The sequence below is a fragment of the Nyctereutes procyonoides genome, unplaced genomic scaffold (assembly GCF_905146905.1).
Source record: "Nyctereutes procyonoides isolate TBG_1078 unplaced genomic scaffold, NYPRO_anot_genome, whole genome shotgun sequence".
In the NCBI taxonomy this organism is placed as follows: domain Eukaryota; kingdom Metazoa; phylum Chordata; class Mammalia; order Carnivora; family Canidae; genus Nyctereutes; species Nyctereutes procyonoides.
Window position 1 is genome coordinate 70,618,295 of NW_026575146.1, and position 17,926 is coordinate 70,636,220.

Consider the following 17,926-nt stretch of genomic DNA (forward strand, 5'->3'; position numbering starts at 1 on the left):
TGCGGGGAACCTGGTGGAGGACTCTATCCCAGAACCTCAGGATCATGACCTGAGCCAAAGGAAGATGCTCAACCACTGAGCCGCCCAGGTACCCGATAGTTTTTTTTTTTTTCACAAGATTCTTAGGAATAGATATGAACTATGAAGAAAGATTGCGAGTTTTTTTTTTTAAGATTTTATTTATTTATTCATGAGAGACACAGAGAGAGGCAGAGACATAGGCAGAGGGAGAAGCAGGCTCCATTACAGATGCCCGATGTGGAACTTGATCCTGGGACTCTGGGATCATGCCCTGAGCCAAAGGCAGATGCTTCACCCAGGTGTCCCAGATTTGGAGGTTTTATTATGTTAGGTGAATTACTGCAGTTTAATAGGAAAAGGAATCTGCCCCATGACCAACGTGGATTTCATGAAAACAGAATGAGTTAATTTATTAGACAGAAAAAACAAAATTTTTATTAGACAGTATTCATTTGTGTGTAAGCAGTGTCAAAGTGCAATGTCAGATATCACAGTAAGTGAAGAGTAATATCACATTATGAAATAATCGATGTGATACCCTAAGTATGAAACTTCAAGCTTTGATACAATAGTGTAGAAATGAAGTTATTAGTATCATCAGATCACCTATTTCTCTATTCACACCTGAGTAACAGGAAGCTATTATCAAAAAAGATGTGGGAAGTCTTGTGCATTGTAGAAAGCTGTGGAGAAATGCATGTTGAACTGAGGTATGGTACTAAAATCTTTTTTAAACCAGAGAGAATGAAAAAATAAAATAAACCAGAGAGAATGTCACAAAATGCATTTGAGCCTAACAGCTGCTCACATGATGCAAAGCTTTTTTAGTACTGGTTACTTCCTCACGTCAACAGTCAATAATCATCAGAAGATGGATGTTCCAATAGAGACAGAATCAACGTCTCCCTTACATGCATCCTAATCCATAGTTAGAGAAAAATATTTCTATTTTTGAAACTGTCACTCAGAGACCATTCTTTTTACAACTTGAAAACCTTTACTTATCTCCCTCTGAGGTGTCCAATGGGCTTTTCATTCACTTGTTTCCTTGTTCTTCTGAAGGCCGGCTCTCTGAATATTTCTCCTCTATATCGCAAAATCTGTCAGTTCTCACTTCCTCCTTGGGCTTTTTCCGTAGCCCTGTACAAGTCTCAATGTGAAGTAATGACCTAGAGCTTTTGAGAAGGTTTGCTTTGGGGTGGATCAGCTTTGATGTCCAAGATTCCTTTTGGAGTTGGCAGTGAGGTTCTCAATATCAAAGAGGAGGGACAGCCTGTAGTGCTTAGTGGGCACTTGATATTCGGGCTGCTCTGTGCAGACTGGGATTAAAGAAATTGCACGTGTAATCCAGATGGGGTCAGTGGCCTCAATAAAGTGCAAAGTCCTGAAAAATGCAGAGGACTAAGGGGGCATGAGCTCTGCCAGAATTTAAAAGCTCATTAGAGAATGAATGAGAGCATCACTGAATACAAAATAGAGATTGGTATAGGGAGTAGAATAAATTATTCCACAACCTGAAATCAGTTATCAACACTGCCCTTAAAATCATACATCAAATTTCATTTGTTAATTAATTTTTAAACAATAGAATCAATCTAGATATCTAAAACTTGGAGGTGTATGAAATAATCTATACTGCATTCATTGAACTGAATGCCAGTTGTATATCGAGGAATTGTTCTGGATCATTCATTATAAGTGAGAGACAAAGGCTTACAATTCAAAACTGGGGAAGCAATGTAGAACTTTGGCTTTGCAATCAGACAGTTTCAAGTGTGGTTCCAATAGTTGTTACCAAAGCAACATTTCTTTTTTTGGGCAAATATTTCAAATACTTCTGAAGAAGTTATGTTCTGTACTAATATATATACAATACGAATCCCTCCCTATCAAAACATACACTCCAATTTTCCTAGCTCTATGCCTTTTTTAAATATACATACAGATACTGAGTTAAAAGGATGCATGCCATTTTATGAGCATATTGTGTCACATAAGGTGATGCAGCTTTTCTCAACATTTCTGTGATATGTTTTAGAGATGTTTCAGTAGCAGTAAAAATGGAATTAGGACAAATCTTAAAATATCCATGTAAGTATTTTCTATTGAACACATAGAAGTCATTTTTAATTTCTTCTATATAAAGAATGTTGTGATTCATATTTCAGACACATTTGTATATATTTCTTTGTTAAACCTTTTTTTATTTGAGAGAGCACATGCGGAGGGAGAGGGAGAGGGAAAGGGAGCAACGGGCTCCCCACTGACCAGAGAGTGAGACTTGGGACTCAATCCCAGGACCCTGGGATCATGACCTGAGCTGAAGGCAGATAGATGCTTAACTCACTGAGCCACCCAGGTGCCCCTATTTATTTCTATGAGTAGTAGAATGTGAACTATAATTACTACTTCACAGGTAAATGAATTGAAAATTTTTACACATACTGGACAGCTCTTCCCTAAAGTTGCACTTATGTCCTATTTTATTCATAGTTTTTTTTTCCTCCTGGCTTCATCAGTACTCTTTATTACCATTTATTTTTATCTCATCTATCATAAGGCTAAAAGTGGTATCCATGTATTTATTTGTACTCCACCTCTAGCTGTGAAATCTGATCAATTTTCATTCTTGAATATTCAAGTTATTTTATGAATTAGCTTCTCCTATACTTAGAAAAATGAGGTTCAATTGCAGAGGTATTCTTTTAATCCTATTTAATAATTAAAATATTTTCTCTTTGGCTAACACTAATTATTTACCTATAATACCTAAAAAAAATGTATATGCTCCTGATTCTATTGTTAAATGTATACATATCATAATTCTGATTTTGCAGCTAGGCACTAGTCCATGCTTGAAAATGCTGTATATTCTTATACACTTAGTCAACATATTCTAAGATTATGTTTAACTTGGGACGCCTGGGTGGCTCAGAGGTTGGGCATGTCTGCCATTGGCTCAGGGCGTGATCCCAGAGTTCTGGGGATCGGGTCCCACATCAGGCTCTCTGCATGGAGCCTGCTTCTCTTCCCTTTTCCTTTGTCTCTGCTTCTGTGTGTCTCTTGTGAATAAATAAAATCTTCAAAAAAAAAAAAGATTATGTTGAACACTTTTTAGAAATTTGTCTTTTTCCATTTTAGTGAGTTTATATTAAAGTTATATGAAAATAAACCCACACTACCTACTAGGCAGTCTGTTCTGGAGAACATAATTAGCTGTACATTTCAAAGGTGCTTCTTCCATTTGACCTAAGTCTGTCTCCAGACGCTCTTCAGATTGTCCAGCTTCAGCATCAGCTATTTCCCAGGTCTCTAGATTGATGGCATTCTTTGCAGCCTTCTCTTGCCAGCTCTCTCAATTGATTTAGTCAATTCATTAAAGAAACCTTTCACTCTCCTCTATGTAGATATATAGAGAAATAGAGATCTATTTCTCCTTATGATAAGCTTATATCTATTTCTGTAGCTATAGATCTATAGAAACAGATATTAAAAGTACAAAAAGAGATAGATATGAATTCTATTGATTCTGTTTCTTTGCAGAAACCCATACATATTTTTGCATCTCTACTTTCTTCATGCAATATTGAAGTGCTGAATTTCAACTCCTACTAATAATTATATATGTGTAATTTGACAAAACCTCCTACCCATGTGCTTCCTTTCAAAAATTTTTGTATTACTACAAAATTGAAAACACAGAAGACAGTTAAATCCTAAATTCCATTTGAAATCCTACACATATATGTGCCTTTTTTTTTTAAGATTTTATTCATTCATGAGAGACACAGAGAGAGGCAGAGACACAGGCAGAGCATGAAGCAGGCTCCCTGAAGGAAGCCCAATGTGGGAACTGGATCCCGGGACTCCAGGATCACGCCCCGGGCTGAAGGCAGGCACCAAACAGCTGACCACCGAGGTATCCCGTATATGTGTTTAATAGCTGAATTTATAGTCTTGAGATGTTATACTACTAGGTCTTCTCATACGGGCATTTATTTGGGGTTCTTTTAAAATAGATTTGCATACAATTTACATGCTGTATAATTCACCTATTTAAAATGTACAAACGGTAGGTCTTTAACTGATTCTACACATAGGTGCAGGCAAACCATAGTCAAATCACATGTAATCACCTCTTAAAGAAAACTTATTCTTTAGCTATCACCATCCCCAACCTTTTATTCGTATGCCTAAGCAACCACTAATATTGTTTCCCAGTCTCACTGAGATATAATCAACATAAAACATTATATTAGTTTAAAATACATGCTTCATATATATATATATATATATATATATATATTTTTTAAGATTATCTTATTCATAAGAGTCACAGAAAGAGACAGGCAGAGACATAGGCAGAGGGAAAAACAGGCTCCATGCAAGTATCCTGATGTGGGACTCGATCCTGGGACTCCAGGATCACACCCTGGGCCAAAGGCAGCCACTCAACCACTGAGCCACCCAGGCATCCCAGTATATATTATTTTACAACATAGTTAACATCACCTTAGTTAAAATTTTTCATGTAATAAGAATTTTTAAGAGCTATCCAATTAGAAACCTTTAAATGTATTGTTAGAGCATCCATTGTATAAATGCACATTATCTACTCGTCTGCCAATGGGCAAGTTATTTCCATATTTTGCCTATCATGAATAAGGTTGCAACTTGCTTATCTTTCACGTATTTGTGAATTTTCTAGTTTTGTACTTGAAATTGACTTCTAGTTTCATGCCAAAGTGGCTTGGAAAAGATGCTTGGTATGATTTCAATCATATATTAATTAGGACTTGTTTTGTGGTACTGGAGAATGCTTCATGGGCCTGTGAGAAGAATCTGTTTTACTGATGCTGTTGGATGGAATGTTCTGTCTGCTTCTATCATTAAAGTCTGACATCACCTTATTGATTTTGTCTGGATAATCTATCCATTATTTTTTTTAATTTTTTTAATCTATCCATTATTGAAGGTACAATATTAAAGTCCCCCCACCCCACCTTTTAAAAGATCTTATTTCTTTATTCATGAGAGACACACAGAGAGAGAGAGGCAGAGGGAGAAGCAGGCTCCATGCAGGAGGCCCAGGAAGCCAGATATAAGACTCCATCCTGGGACTCCAGGATCACACCCTGAGCCAAAGGCAGACGCTCAACCGCTGAGCCACCCAGGCGTCCCTTGAAGTCCCCTTCTAATGTATTGCCATCTCTTCCTCTCCTCTTCTCTGTTAATACTTGCTTCATGTGTTATGTACTTTCATGTTGGGTACATAGATAATCATAAGGTTATATCCATTTGTTCAACTGACCCCTTTATTTTTTTATTATTATTTTTTTTAGGAAAAGCAGGTCATATTTAATTGAAAAAGTATAAAAGATTGCTATAGATCTATCAATCAAACTTAGGTTGTTTAGGGCAGCCCGGGTGGCTCAGTGGCTTAGTGACACCTTCAGTTCCGGGTGTGGTCCTGAAGACCCGGGACCAAGTCCCACGTCAGGTTCCCTACAGGGAGCCTATTTCTCCTTCTTCCTATGTCTCTGCCTTCTCTCTGTTGTCTCTCATAAATAAATTAAATCTTTAAAAATATATATTTTCTCCATATATTCATGTTGTATTGTCCTTAATGTTCCATGGAAAATTAGGTATGCATGAATCCCACGTAAGGAAGAAGGGCATCTCATATCTTTGATGCAACAAAAATCACTTACATAGTTTCACACACCCACTAGGAATAAATGAATTTTCTGAAGAGTTGTGACTGCAGAAACACAGTATTTGCAAAAGTCACAAATCTCATATAGGGTCAATTAAACAAAAACAAGGACGCCTGGTGGCTCATCAATTGAGCGTCTTCCTTCGGCCTAGGGCGTGATCCTGCAGACCCGGGATCATCGGGTTCCCTGCATGGAGCCTGCTTCTCCCTCTGCCTGTGCCTCTCATGAATAAATAAATAAAATTAAAAAAAAAAAGATAGAAAAACACATGGCAATATACCCACGCAAAAATCCATCCCTTCTCTTTTAACACATAATTGCATAAACATGGTCTAACTAACTTTGTATTAGTCCCTTTTTAATGCGATGTCTGAATAGAGTGACAGATAAACTGCTTTGTACTATGAACTGTGACATTTATTGACATTTTATGTTCAATTAAATATTTTTATTTTTACCTTTCAAGTTACTTTTCTTCTCTGAAATGTGAGGTTTCCTAAGGTGTAACATACTCTCCTCCTTCATTATGTTGCTACACTTTGAACCAAGATTGTGTTTTGGGATACTGAGTAAGGATTTGATTCCAGTTAAATATTTGGCCACTTTCTTCCCATTTCAATTTTGTTTTTGTATGATAACTGTAATATGAAGCAAGTTATGACTTCCAGCTAGCAGTTTGATTCGTTCAATTTTGTATTATTTTTCCTCAGTATGAACTCAGTGATGCTGAGTGAGGGTTGAACATCCTGAAACCTTTACCACATTCTTTATAGTTATAATATTTCTCTAGTATGAATTCTATAATTATGAGAGGCTTGAGCAATATTAAAGGGCTTGTGAATGTTTTTTATTTTTTAAAGTTTTTATTTATTAATTCATGAGAAACAGAGAGAGGAGAGAGAGAGAGAGGCAGAGACACAGGCAGAAGGAGAAGCAGGCTCGATGCAGGGAGCCTGACGTGGTATTCGATCCGGGGTCTTCAGGATCACACTCTGGGCTGAAGGCAGCGCTAAACCGCTGAGCCACCTGGGCTGCCCTAATGTTTATATTTATAAAAATCACTTCCACTATCCATCCTCTAATAAGGAATGAAGGTGTAACATTGCTTAAAGGTCTTGTCACATTCTTTACACATGTATTAGTTACTCTCCGACACGAATGCTCTGATGTAGAGTTAGGATTCAACAGTTCTTACAAATTCTCTCACTGTCTTATATTTGTAAGAACTGCTCAAGTATGAATCCTGTGATGTCGAATGAAGCTTGATTGATGGATAAAGGCCTTCCCACATTCTTTACATTTATAAGGTTTCTCTCCAGTATGAATTATATGATGTCGAGTAAGGTGTGAGTGCTGCTTAAAAGCCTTAGCACATTCCTTACATTTATAAGGTTTCTCTCCAGTATGAATTCTCTGATGTTGAATAAGGCTTGAGTGGTGGTTAAAGGCTTTGCCACATTCCTTACAATTGTAAGGTTTCTCTCCAGTATGAATTTTGTAATGCTGAGTAAGGTTTGATTGCTGGTTAAAAGCCTTGCCACATTGTTTACATTGGTAAGGTTTCTCTCCTGTATGAATTTTGAGATGCTGAGTAAAGTTTGATTGATGGATAAAGGCCTTCCCACATTCTTTACATTCATAAGGTTTCTCTCCTGTATGAATTCTGTGATGTTGAGTAAAGCTTGATTGATGGATAAAGGCTTTGCCACATTCCTTACATTTATAAGGTTTCTCTCCAGTATGAATTCTGTGATGTTGAGTAAAGCTTGACTGGTGGTTAAAGGTCTTGCCACATTCTTTACATTTATAAGGTTTCTCTCCAGTATGGATTCTGTGATGTTTACTAAGGTTTAAGTGGTGGTTAAAAGCTTTGCCACATTCCTTACATTTATAAGGTTTCTCTCTAGTATGAATTCTGTGATGTTGAGTAAGGCCTGACTGATGGATAAATGCCTTGCCACATTCTTTACATTCATAAGGTTTCTCTCCAGTATGAATTTTGTGATGTTGAGTAAAGCTGGATTGATGGATAAAGGCCTTGCCACATTCTTTACATTTATAAGGTTTCTCTCCTGTATGGATTCTGTGATGTTGATTAAAGCTTGATTGATGTATAAAGGCTTTGCCACATTCTTTACATTTATAAGGTTTCTCTCCAGTATGTAATTTGTGATGCCGAATAAGGTTTGATTGGTGGTTAAAGCTCTTGCCACATTCTTTACATTTATAAGGTTTCTCTCCTGTATGAGTTCTGTGATGTTGAGTAAGTTTAGATTGACAGATAAAGGCTTTGCCACATTCTTTACATTTGTAACGTTTCTCTCCTCGTATGAATTCTGTGATGTTGAGTAAGTTTTTGATTGACAGATTAAAGGCTTTGCCACATTGTTTTACATTGATAAGGTTTCTCTCCCTTATGAATTTGTGTTTGATTGCTGAGTTGAGGACTGATTGATGGATAAATGGCCTTGCTATGTTCCCTGACATTTGTAAGGTTTCTCTCTACTACACACTGTCTTATGTATGCGTATTCTTGATGACTGACTCAACAGGTTCCCAGGTTTAGTGTATGTGCATGGGTTTTTTCTCCCATGAATTGTCTGATGATCACCAAAACTGGTGGAGTGGTTAAGATCATTTTCACAATCACTATATTTATAAGGATTCTCTCTCCTATGCATACTGTTATATACAAGGTTGGCTCTTTGATGAAAGACGTCCCCCCATGTATTACATTCAGAATGGGTCTCTGGAGAATGTGTCCTCAGATGTTTATCAACATTTGAGCCTTGATTACATTGTTCCTCAGATTCACTGCCTTGAGCAAGTCTGTCTTCACTGAAAATGGTCTGGTAATTTTGTAGGGTTGAGCCCTTGGTGAAGGACCTCTCAAATTGAAACCACCTAGCACTTGCTTCTTCATTTATAAATCTCTGATGTTTAGACATATTTGACTGAAAGGTCGGTCTAATCCTATTTTCCAGATTGTTCAAATTATTATCTTCAGCATGGTAACTTTCCAGATTTTCTATATTATCTTTCCATAAATATGTATCTTTGAATATTTGATTTGAGCTGTTGCCTACAGAAACACTCTGCTTTATAGAACTAGTGGCCTTAAAAAGAAAGGTTTTACACAATGTTTTATATCCTTCACCATGTGGGGCAGTGAGATTCTTATTATGGGCAGTAGCCTCAATTTGGATATATCCTTTATGATCATTGTCCCAGTCTATCATTAAGTGTAACTTCTCAAGGACATTATGTTTATATGGACCCACTGACACATTTGGAAATGAAGCTTCTTTGCACAGCTCTGACAGGAAGCTTGGGGTGTCATGTGAAGATACAGCTGAAAAATATTGAATAACAGAAAAGGCAAGTCATTCCACTTACTACTTTCAGAAGAAAATACTGATGACATCTATATACAGCCATCAAATCAGTCAGAGAATATCAGCAAGATGGTTGAGGAGTCCTCAGGACTTCATCCCTCCATGGACACATAAACTTGTACACAACATACTGACCACATAGCTTAACAGTTAATTCCATAGTGTGACACAAACTACCTTCCTGTAGCTCAAGTAATCATGAAAAGTACCATAGGAGCCCAAAATCAGCAGAGGGAAGGAATTTTTTAAAAAACTATTTTACTTATCTGAGACAGAGAGAGAGAGAGAGAGAGAGAGAGAGAATGAGCAGGGGGAAGGCCAAAAGAGAGGGGCAAGCAGACTCCCTGCTCAGCAGGGAGCATGACACAAGATTTAAACCCAGGACCTCGAGATCGACCTGAGCTGAACTCAAACACTTAACTGACTGGGCAATCCTGTCACTCTGTGGAAGAAAGGAAACTTAAACATAAAACAGAAATGAATAAAATAGGATTTAGAAAATATCAACAATACGAGGATTTGGTTTTCAGAAAAAATAAAAATAAAAATTGATGGACCTAGAAGTAAAGTAAGAATGAAAGAGGAGGGATCCCTGGGTGGCGCAGCGGTTTGGCGCCTGCCTTTGGCCCAAAAAAAAAGAATGAAAGAGGAAACCAACTAAAATAGGAAGAAATGGTATAACCAATATACAGAATGAAAATAATTAAAAGAGGCAATGATACATGACAATGATACATATATCATATATGTATGATACATATATATGCCAAGGAATAAATACCGTTGAATGGATATAAATACACAAAAAGGGGGCAGCCCGGTGGCTCAGTGGTTCAGTGCCGCCTTTGGCCCAGGGCCTGATCCTGGAGACCCAGGATCCAGTCCCATGTCGGGCTCCCTGCATTGAGCCTGCTTCTCCCTCTGCCTGTGTCTCTGCCTCTCTCTCTCTCTCTCTCTCTCTCTCTCTCTCTGTTTCTCATGAATAAATAAATACAATCTTAAAAAAAACAAAACAAAAAGATCTAACTTACCTGGACTCCATCATGAAGCAATTTCTAAAACAATCTCAACTGATCTACGCCTACTAAGTAAATTGACAAAGTAATTTAAAAAAAAACTCCGAAAAAGGAAAAATCCTATGCCAGATGAATTCATGGGATAATTCATACAAATATATAATGAGAAAGTACTTCAAATATCCTCAAATATTTGCAAGGAGTAAAGAGAAGGGAGAAAATCACAACACTCTCTGTGACACCAGCATTTAGCAGGTTATCAAAGCCATAGGAGAAACTACAAGTAAAGAAATCTACAAACTACTATCTGTGAGGAATATTCATGCAAGTCCACAATGAAATAATGCAAACGGAATCAAAAGCACACTTTACCATTTTACAACATGATCAAGTGAGAATTCTTCCTGGAATTCAATACTATCAATTTGAGACTGCACATTAACAGGAAGAGGATCATAATAACTAATCGGACACTTTGAAGAGATTATACAAAGATTTTACTCCATAGTAAAAGGAAGTAACTACAACAAAGCAAATAAAACCAAGAGTTGGTTATTCTCCTTCCAACCAGAAGCCTACTGTGAAAATGACATAAACTACCAAATTTTGGAAAGTATGTAGATAAGCCAGAAATCCCATATGCTGCGATGTGTGTGAAAAGTGGTATAAAGATTGTGGGATGGAGTTTCATAGTGTCTGTTAAAGCTGAATAAACCTATTTACCAACAATTCACTCCCATACACACACACACACACACACACACACACACACACACACAGAGGCAGCAGATATATCTACATTTTTCACACTTAGAGACAAATTGTAGATTTTACATGCCAGTAATAGTCATGACAGTCATAGACTGAGAACCATTCACTTGCCTATTAATACTAGAATGATGCAGTGAGTTGATATTCACACGATGGAACTGGATCCATCCAACTCTAATGAATGGTGCACAACAACATGCAGTGATACATAAATTTACACAGGCAAGAGACAGAAAGGAAAAAAATGCCAATTACAAAAGAGTTCCCGTCACCTGATTACATTCATGTAAAGTACAAAAACGAGGACAGGCACCTATTCCTTACGTGTTAAAGGAGTGTTGAGCTTTTGGGAAAATTACTAAGGACCTCAAGGGGAATTTTAGAGGACAAACAAAATAAAGTCTCTCGAGCTCAATGGATTTATAGAGATGGGATTCGATTGTGAAATCCCACTGAACTGTTCACCTACGATCTCCACACGTGACTTTACCTTAAAAAAATGTCAAGAATAAGAGATGTATATTAAAAGATCAGTGTAAGGGCACCTGGGTGGCTCAGTGGGTTAAGCATCTGCCTTTGGCAGAAGTCATGATCTCAGGGCCCCAGGATCCTTGCTCAGCCAACAGGGAGTCTGCTTCTCCCTCTTCCTCTACTCTGTTCTCTCTCTTTCTCTCTCTAATAAATAAAGTCTTTAATCAAACAAACAAACAAACAAATACACAAATAAAAGTATCGTAATGTATGCTGACAAGTTGAAATTAAAGTTAGGAAGGAACTTCCCACTGTGACTAAATTTTCATGGCATGCATGAATTTATAGCTAAAGCAATATGGTACTGAGTATACAATATTCACAAAAAAAGAAGGAAATATAGAATTATTTTCTTAAAATTCATATAGGAAAACACAAAAAAATTAAGCGGATAGAGTGTAAAGTAAAAACACGGTAATTCCAAACCCCAACATCTCCATTAGAATATTAAACATATATAAACTAAATGTTCCTGGTAACATTAAACTTTGCTTGAATATATTTTGTTGGAATTTTCCTAGAGTTGTAACTGAAACGTGAGGATGAAATTGGAAAAAAACTAAACAAAAAACAAAACCGTGTGTGATAACCAATTAAACACGCTGCATGGCAAAAATAAATATGATATAGAATAATTTTTAACACTGAAGGAGTTTGTCACTCTTCTTCATAATGTTGTTAAGTATCTAAATGTACTCCATTCTATCTCATCAATAACACATAATCAGTGTGTGCATATTTATATACACATATAAACATATACAGACATACATACATGTATGTAGCAAGACATTCATTTTTACCTCACGAGATATAAAAGTATTCATCACAGAGGGTTGACATCATAAAGATGTGACATAGGTAGATCCTACTTCTGTACTTCTCATAATAAGCTCAACTAGCAACTAACACATAAGACATCACTGGGCAATTCTCAGGACTCAGGGGTGATGCTGAGCACCCCCTGGACTAGAAAGATCAATAGGGACAGCATCAGAAGGTTAAGTGGAGTCGTTTCCCTATGACCACAGTACACTTCCCCATGGGCCAGCACAGTGCCCCACCATGGGTGACCACCTAGAACTAGGGTGCTCTCCCAAGAAGAAAAGAGCCCAGAGTAGGTCAATCACACGGTGGGCATTGTGCCTTGGGGAGGATGGCTTTCCCTGAATGAATCATTATCCTTCAGTGGAACCACTTTAAAATGTGAGTATAACATGATACCCAACTTTATTTTATCAGTTTTGACAACTGATAAAAATCCTCTTTCCACTCATATCAGGAAGGGTGTTAAGGACTGCATGGGCTGTGAAACCACATAGGGATATCAAGACTAAAAACTGGGTGGGCCATTTGAGGCATCCATGGTCATTTGAAGCATCCATGACTGGTGACCTGCTCCTAAGATATGCAGTGCTTTGCACACAGTCAAGAACACAGGACTAGATTGATCATGGGGCTGAGTGGAAGTGAGGGAGGGAGGTTGTGCCAGCCGTGGGTCACCATCCCTGGAATGTCAAACACGTATAGTGAAGCAGATCTATGTGGGGGTTATATACCTGGGATATCAGTGTTTCTTCTTCTGCCTATTAGTATCCAAACGCCTTCTTCATCATCAACATCGACTCTGCCAGATGACACCTTAAACTCACGCCCAAAATGTTTAATCATCAGGTATCCTCTCTCCACCCACTCCCACATCTGCACCCGGAAAGGTATAGTTATCTATGTCACCCAATAGCAGCTAGGTCTGAGGACCACCAGGGAATTCATTAACTCACGTGGAATGGATCTGACTGCCTTGAATCCCAGAAAATCACCACATTCCTCAAGTCCCCATCTCTGTCAATTTATTCATCACTAGAAGCTACTTAAGACATTGCAGTGACCAAAGTGAGCTCCCGACCAGAACTTCCCCACGTTTCAAGAGTTGTCCAGGATCACCTGGTTGGTATGGTCGTCTGGGCATCTGCCTTGATCCCAGAATCATGGGATCGAGCCCCACACTGAGCTCCCCACTCATTGAGGAGTCTGCTTCTCCTTCTCCCTCTGCCCCTCCCGCGACTCCTGCAAGCTCTTGCATGCTCTCTCTGTGTCCCTTTCTCATATAAATGAAATCCCTTGGGAAGCCCGGGTGGCTCAGCAGTTTGGCGCCGCCTTCGGCCCAGGGCCTGATCCTGGAGACCCGGGATCGAGTCTCCCTGCATGGAGCCTGCTTCTCCCTCTGCCTGTGTCTCTGCCTCTCTCTCTGTCTCTCATGAATAAATAAATAAAACCTTGAAAAAAAAAATGAAATCCCTTAAATTGTTCATACTTGCTTTCACTAAGCCTTCTCTCCCTCTCGAAGGATACCATTAGCATGTCTTATCTGTCCTCACAACTCTTAGTACCAAATGCCTGAAGTAGTCCTGTGGCCCACTGATGTGTTTTCCTGGTCTACCAAGAGTGGTGACAGCACAGTATTTAAATCTCAGATATGGCCTCAAATGACCCAGTTACCAACTGTTTCCGACTCAATTAATAAAAGTAAAGCTCCTCCTAAGAACCTACAACAGCCTGTGTGGCTTATGTGGGAGGGAGAGAGCAGTGACAATGGGGTCTCCATAACATACAAAAGGAGGACAGCTGTGATGCCACACACTACAGAGGAGAGGAAGACATGGAAAAACTGGGAATGATTTGGAAACAAAACAAGTAAAATTTGTCTTTCTAAATTTACAGTCAGTAGTGCAGACTTGGACAGGCAGTCTCTCCCCCCCATGAAGAATTCATGTCGGTTCTTCAGCCTAGATATTTTTCATCTCACCTTGGGCTCATCATCACTCCCAATAAAATATTGTCTTCTTATGTTTAGAACATCTACCATACCCCGAGCATTGTCCCAACTTGGTCCCTTCAAATCAATGTTAGAACATCCCATGACTCATGAAGTCTCCACGTTTTCACCTAATCAAACTGTTATAGGAAAGTGACTAACTTGGATGATGTCACTTCCAAGAAGGGAAAAGAATAGTAAGTAAAGAAATCGTACTTAGCGTTCTTCTCCAATTAAGAAGGAAGAAATGAAATGTAGCAATTTAACTACATGGAATTTAATATGCTCAGTGAGAAATTACTCCCACATTCGGATGAATTTTTGAACACCATGTCATTTCATGCAAACCATTCCTTTTTTTTAAATTTCTTTTATTAATTTATGATAGCCACACAGAGAGAGAGAGAGAGAGAGAGAGAGAGAGAGAGAGAGAGGCAGAGACACAGGCAGAGGGAGAAGCAGACTCCATGTACCGGGAGCCCGACGTGGGACTCGATCCCGGGTCTCCAGGATCGCGCCCCGGGCCAAAGGCAGGCGCCAAACCGCTGCGCCACCCAGGGATCCCCATGCAAACCATTCTTAAAATCCCTAAGACATACAAGCAACAGTTCCTGAACATTCAAACAAGGAAAACAGAGTAGATCCTACATGAGTAATAGGCAAGTAGATGAGACACAACTTGCCCGGAGAGATTTTCAAACCAAGGCATACGAAATTTAGGAGAAATAAATTCAACGCAATGTATAGAAAATTATTCCCATCAGGAATCTAGTAAACATTTTTGTTTACTAGGAAATCATGAAGTTTGAAAATAACCTTCTTTGCCCCAATATTCCCTTTCCTTCTGGAGATATAGGTATACCCACACATATACACACAGGTACTTCTTCCTAGTTACTCTACTATTCTGAAATGTATCTTGGGATGCCCGGGGGGGGTTAGTGGTTCAACATCTGCCTTCAACTCAGGGCGTGATCCCAGATTTGCGGGATCGAGTCCCACATCGTGCTTCCTGAGGAGACTGCTTCCCCCTCTGCCTATGTCTCTGCTTCTGCCTCTCTCTCTGCCTCGCGTGAATAAATTTTAAAAATCTTAAAAAGAAAAAAAAAAGAAAAAAGAGATATATCTTTAGGTTTTTTTTAAACGTTTTTAAAAAAGATTTTATTTATTCATGAGAGACACAGAGACAGAGAGAGAGAGAGACAGAGAGACAGAGAGAGACAGAGAGAGAGGCAGAGACACAGGCTCCATGCAGGGAGCCCGACGTGGGACTCGATCCCGGGTCTCCAGGATCAGGCCTTGGGCTGAAGGCAGCGCTAAACCGCTGAGCCGCCTGGGCTGCCCATATCTTTAACTTAATATAACACTTTGCATTCTGTGGATACCAAACCCATAAATGCTGTCTTCTCTATGCTCACCAAAACAACATAAACAAAGAAAAATATAGAGTAAAATTTTATAAATAGCGATCAAAAATTCTGTAGATATGGCTTGTAATTATATGTGTACTGACTTTGTTCAGTTAGCAGTTTTTAAGTAGGACCCCTGGGCATTGGATGATGAGCCAAGGTTCAATAAAAGAAAACAAAGAAAGGGAAATAAAGTTTACTACTCATAGGTACTGGAGGATGTAAATAATATGCCTTGAGAGACAGCATGAAGGGTTCAAGATTGAGTGCAGGCAGAGAAAATGACCAAGAAGTGGGGCAGATGCCATGTTTTGAGTCCATGGTTGGAGTGCTTTCGAGTTCCTGGGCTAAATCTAGAATGCACAAATCAAACCAAAATGAGTAAGATTAACTGTGCAGGGATCTTCTCTAAGGGGAGCTTATGCTAAATACTGCCAGCAGACAGCTCTTTCACAAACACTATAGAGGAAGTCCTATCAAAAGTTACCTTTACTTGTGACTTGGGGGCCTTTTATCTAGTGTATTTGCCACTGGGTAGAACTAGGGTTCAAAGCCCCTGCAGGCAGTGTGATTATACAAAATGCATTCCAACACAGCATTGTCAAGAAATCATTTAGCCACACGCTCAATAATACATCTATATCATCCTTATTAGAAGCATCATCCTGGGGTGCCTGGGTGGCTCAGTTGATTTAGCTTCTGTCTTCAGCTCAGCTCATGATCTCGGGGTCCTGGGATCAAGCCCTACATCGGGTTCCCTGCTTAGCAGGGAGTCTCTGCTTCTCCCTCTCCCACTGCTGTTCCCCCTGCTTGTGCTCTCTCTCACTCAAATAAATAAATAAAATCTTAAAGGAAAAAAAACCATCATACTGCTTTAGCAGTAGTATAGTATAAGGAGGAAAATGTAAATCACGTAAACTTGGGGAAAATAACCTCAAAGAGGGACGCCTGGGTGGCTGAGCAGTTGAGCTTCTGCCTTTGCTCAGGGCATCATCCTGGGGTCCTGGGATCAAGGGATGGAGTCCCACATCCAGCTTCCTGCATGGAACCTGCTCCTCCCTCTGCCTAGGTCTCTGCCTCTGTGTGTGTGTGTGTGTCTTGTGAATAAATGAATAAAATCTTTTTTTTTTTTTTTTCAAATTTTTTTTTATTTTATTTATGATAGTCACAGAGAGAGAGAGAGAGAGAGAGAGGCAGAGACACAGGCAGAGGGAGAAGCAGGCTCCATATACCGGGAGCCTGACGTGGGATTCGATCCAGGGTCTCCAGGATCGCGCCCTGGGCCAAAGGCAGGCGCTAAACCGCTGCGCCACCCAGGGATCCCCAAAATCTTAAAAACAAAATAACCTCAAATAATTTGAGGTTTAAGACCACAGGGAAAAAAGATTATTAGTCATAGCATCCCACTGCTCTAACAAATACAGGTGACTCCTGAATACAGCAGAGGTTCAGTGTGCCAACACCCATGCAGTTGAAAATCCATGTATAATATGGACTCTCTAACACTTAATTTTAATAGCCTCCTATTGACCAGAAACCTAATCAAAAACAGTCCATTAAAGATGCCTAGGTGGCTCAGTCTATTAACCGTCTACCTTTGGTTCAGGTCCTGATCCCAGGGTCCTGAGATCGAGCCCAAATCTGCTCTCCCTCTCCCTCTACTGCTCCCCCTGCATATTCTCTCTCTTTCTCTCATTAAAGAAAAAAAGTCAATGAATATACATGTTATTTTACAGATGATAATACTACAACAAAGGATGCTCAAAAAAAGACAATATTAAGAAGAGCAGAGGAAAGAGAAAATACATTTACAATACTGTACTATAAATAAATCTCGCTATAAGTAGACCTACACAGTGTTCAAACTCACATAGCACAAAGGTCAAGGATACTTTGTGTTCCTGTCTCTTTACCTACAACCTTGATGAAGTTGGGGCAGGCTATAGTTGGTATGGGATAAAACTTCAATCCAGGGCAGAGCCCGGTGGCTCAGCGGATTACCGCTGCCTTTGGCCCAGGGCATGATCCTGGAGACCCGGGATCCAGTTCCCACACTGGGCATCCTGCAGGGAGCCTGCTTCACCCTCTGCCTGTGCCTCTGCCTCTCTTTCTCTGTCTCTGTCTCTGTCTCTCTCTGTGTCTTTCATGATTAGATAAATAAAATCCTTAAAAAAAAAAAAACACTTCACTCCAGATCACTGTTAACACGTTACAATCCATCCAGTGTTACTAATTAAAACATATAATTTCA

The 17,926-nt window shown here is 39.2% G+C and overlaps 1 pseudogene; it reads right to left on the reverse strand.

Moving 5' to 3' along the window:
- Positions 1-210: 210 nt before the first annotated feature.
- Positions 211-17,926, reverse strand: part of LOC129500189 (zinc finger protein 420-like) — a 177,796-nt pseudogene continuing 160,080 nt past the window's right edge.